Raw genomic sequence first — 4,559 nt, 5'->3', positions numbered from 1 at the left:
GAAACCATCAGAAACATTTACAAAATTAAAATATGAAAAAGAGATTAATGTCAGAAAACCTAAGTTCAAAGTTGGTGATATCGTAAGAATATATAGGTGGAAATCTCATTTTGAAAAAGGTTATACGAAAAGATGGACCAACGAGCTTTTTAAAATTGTTGATGTAATAGATACGGTTCCTTGGACTTATAAGATATATGATTTGGAAGGGGAAGAGATTTTAGGTTCATTTTATTCACAGGAATTACAAAAGACAAAGATAAATTGAAATTTTTTGACTCCGCCCCTTTTGGCTCCACCCACACAAGCCCCCGCCCACACAAGCCCTGCCCACACAAACCCCACACAAACCCCACCACACACCCCCCCACAAGCTCCAATAAATTGAAATTTTTGACTCCGCCCCTTTTTGACTCCGCCCACACACGCCCCTCCCACCGAAGCCCCGCCCACACAAACCCCACACAAACCCCACACAAGCTCCACACAACCTCCACACAAAACCTCCACACAAGCTCCACACACACAAACCCCACACAAGCCCCACCCATATTCATCATATTCACATAATTAGTGATTAGTTAATTAGTTCCCCACACACACATGTTTATTTAATTAAAAAATTATCCACCCATCCACACAAGCTACACTCATCCACCCATCCCCCCATCTCTCCACCCATCCATTTATCCACACAAACCTCATCCACATAAGCCTCATCCACATTCACCCCTCCCACACAAGCTCCACCCACATAAACCCCTGCCCATATAAACCCTGCCCACATAAACCCCTCCCACATAAGCCCTGCCTACACAAGCTCCACACAAAAACTCCACACACATAAACCCCTCCCACACAAGCCCCACCCACATAAACCCCCGTCCACACAAGCCCCACCCACACAAGCCCCACCCACACACACACCCCGCCCACACAAGCCCCTCCCACACACACCCCACCCACGCAAGCCCCCACCGAAGCCCCGCCCACACAAGCCCCGCCCACACATGCCCCACCCCCTCATCCCCCCTGTGCGCCCCCACCTTTGACCCACCACCTCCCTCATCCCACCCCCACCCTTCCCCACACACACACATGGGGAGGGGAGGGATGGGATGAGGGGTGATGGGTCATTGTGGAGCGCACCTACCCCCTCCCCCCAACCCCCCCCGCCCCTTTACATCTCTTTTATTCTTTTCTTGTAATTCAGAATCAAGTAATTGTAAACAAAACAAATATAATTTATTAATATTGAAAATATTAAATATTCATTTGCGAGAATGTACAATCTTTCCCAGCAATCTTCTTCAGATGTCTTGTGATTTCGAAACTCAGACACCATATTCTGTTTTGAAACAAAAAGTGGATAATAATTAGGTTCTATAAAGATAATTACATGGTAATATGAATAAGCCTCGTTGACCACTGAATTAACACACCAGGAGCCTGTCATCCTTTCAAGGTCAATAAAATGAATTCCAGTGTACTGACAAAACCACGTCCAAACTAATGATGCAACCAACATAAGGCGACATTCTAAAGAGAGAGTGATATTAATAATAATTCAGAAATATTTACCTCCAGAAAATCATGTGTTGTACGAGTGATATTAATAATAATTCAGAAATATTTACCTCCAGAAAATCATGTGTTGTACAAGATTGCTTCAACAGCTGATGTTGTGCGATAGTGCTGAAAAAAAATAATAAGTCAAGGGTATAGATGAAGAGACAGACAGGGAAAGCAACACACACACACACACACACACACACACGCACACACACACACATACACACACACACATAGACACACACACACGTGCCTCACCATTGGTTTAATTCATTCGAGATCAGAGACCAGTCATTATAAATCATTGGCCTCTTCAATAAGAGCAGAGAGAGGTAGGTAGAAAGACAGACAGAGAGAGAGGCACACACACGTGTCTCACCATTGGTTTAATTCCTTCGAGATGAGAGGACGTGATAAGACTTCATGCCACTCATTGTAAATGTCTTTCAATTTCTTCCAATGCCCTGTCAGGGAAAAATATATATATATATATATATATATATATATATATATATATATATATATATATATATATATATATATATATATATATATATATATATATATATATATATATATATATATATCAGAATTATCATGATTTAATTAATAATCATTTGCTTCATCGTTCAAAGAGAAAAGCATACACAAACTTACCAACTCTGTAGTGGGCTGTTGGCTTCATCGGAAGAAATATCGTCCATGCCTCAGTTGTAAAAATGAAAATCCCGTCTGGCAGAAACTTTGTCTGGCGAACCGCCTATAAAGCAACGATGAGGAGATTGCTTAATCATTGGGTGTGGGCACAGGAAATGACAAGCTTCTCTTAATGATCTCATCTGGCCACCGCCCGAGTTGCAAATCATTTTTGGACATAAACCATGCCATAAAGTTTTGATTCAAATGTTTTCAGTTCGTGTTCTGAGATAAAATATAAACACGAGACCTTGTCTCACAGAATAGTTCCTATTTTTTCACAGCATGACAGTCCAAAACCACTTCCTCATTCACACAGCACGGCCGTGTCAAAAAAACACTTCCTCATTTTCACGGCATGAACTGAAAACATTTGAAACAAAACTTTTTTTCTGGCATGGTTTATGTACAAAAATGATTTGCAACTCGGGCGGTGGCCAGATGAGATCATTAAGAGAAGTTTATCATTTCGTAATGGCACAAAAGGGGTATCTTAAAAAAATATAAAGATTCAAATGTTTTGTTTTTCAATATTTTAGATGGGGATTATTGTGCAAAGAAAATTAAACTATTGAAGGAATTTGAGAATGAACAAATGTTTATAGGTTCAATGAGTGAGCTAAACAATATGCATTGGTTATTTGATAAAGAGTGTCCCGGGGCTTAGGCGTTTCAGATATTTCTTTAGAATCACCTTTAACAAATCTTTATCTTGTTGTATGGGCTATTTGAATAGAGAGCCCCTAGGTTAAAAGGGAAATAAAAAATGACCGTTTTTACAGCCATTTTTCCCTGCTGTGCAGGGGTTTGGCTTTTTCTTGAGGCAATGTTTTATGGCCGGATGCCCTTCCTGACACCAACCCTGGTCGCCTCTTACGACACACAGGGATATGGTACACCTATTCTAACCGGGGCATACACCGGGACCAGTACACTGGCACTCATTTCGCCGACCTCAGAAGGATGGCAGGCTGAGTCAACCCCCTGGTGTTAATTCAGCAGCCAACGGGATTTGAACTCAGGACCCTGGGATCCCAAGCCGCCACCCTAACCACTAAGCCAACACCAGGCTCCAGGTTAAAAGGGGAGACAAATAAATATACCTTGGGCTAAAAAGGGGATTTATTTTTTAGGGGAAAAAAAAGAAAAATTTCATGGCTGAAAATCCCCCATTCATTTACATGGGGAAAAGTGAGCCAGAACCAGTATTCTTACCCTACTGGGGTCATTGTTCGTCACTCAACAACATCCTGTCTTTTACAAAGCTGGCCTCTATGGACAGATGGCAAAAAAGAAGCCATTACTGAAAAAGACGTGATGAAGCTTGAAGATTGCAGTCCATCGATGATCGTCATCAAACTTGGCAGAACGAGAGCAATTTCCACGTGAAGAATGGGCAAAGATTTCATGATCTCACTGTGCAAAGCTGTCCGATTGTCAGTTTCCATTGTTTAAAAATCATGTGTAAGTAATAACAGGGAGTTCATGCCTGCCATTTCATTATGGTTAGCTATTAGCCAACGTTTCCACTTATGGAATCGCTTCGCCATTTGATCAATGACAATGGAACGTTAAGAGCACTGTAATCGAGCTGGGAGGTTTAATTCACCAGAAGGGTAAAGCAGATTCAGACGATGGACCCTGCTTGAATTAAAAGTCTTCGACGGCATCCGCGGTTGTTCAGCAACCCACCTTGTCGTGGAATTATCTACGGTTCATCGGCTTACATAATGGTCAGCCAGAGAGTAGATTTGAGAACTCCCCTCATGATCCCAACTGTTCCCAAATCTGCAACGATATATACATAAACACATATATATATATATATATATATATATATATATATATATATATATATATATATATATATACATACATACACACACACACATACATACATACATACATACATACATATACAGGGTGTCCCAAAAAATGTACTCACTCTTTAAATGATAATAAATGCTTTGTTTGTTAACTTAGAAACAAGATTAATGGTTAAATGGATAAATGGATAAATGCATGTTTATAAATGTTCAAACTGACAACCATCACGTTCCAAACACAGCCGATAATGCGGACCAATGGATTCAACCGCGTTACAAATCATTTCCTTTGGAACTGTAACACATTGTCTTTCAATTTCCTCTTTCAGCTCATCGACTGTTGTGGATTTTGAGCCGTAAACCTTATCTTTGAGATATCCCCATAAAAAGAAGTCCATTGGAGTGAGGTCTGGGAAACGCCAGGGAATTCAACACAACCTCTTTGCCCAATCCATCTGTTCGGAA

General features: G+C 40.8%; 1 long non-coding RNA gene across 1 annotated transcript; it reads right to left on the bottom strand.

Moving 5' to 3' along the window:
• Positions 1–1,223: 1,223 nt before the first annotated feature.
• LOC147020299 (uncharacterized) lies at positions 1,224–2,024 on the bottom strand. Its single transcript, XR_015062076.1, has 3 exons — positions 1,952–2,024; positions 1,638–1,695; positions 1,224–1,348 (listed from the first exon to the last, which is right to left on the bottom strand). It is a non-coding gene; the product is annotated as an uncharacterized LOC147020299 (long non-coding RNA).
• Between the last annotated feature and the right edge of the window lie 2,535 nt (positions 2,025–4,559).

The sequence above is a fragment of the Eptatretus burgeri genome, chromosome 9, assembly GCF_056783735.1.
Source record: "Eptatretus burgeri isolate ZD-2024b chromosome 9, Ebu_testis_v1, whole genome shotgun sequence".
NCBI lineage: Eukaryota > Metazoa > Chordata > Myxini > Myxiniformes > Myxinidae > Eptatretus > Eptatretus burgeri.
Note: the sequence above shows the minus strand (reverse complement) of the source record. Positions and strands in the feature narration are given on the sequence as shown.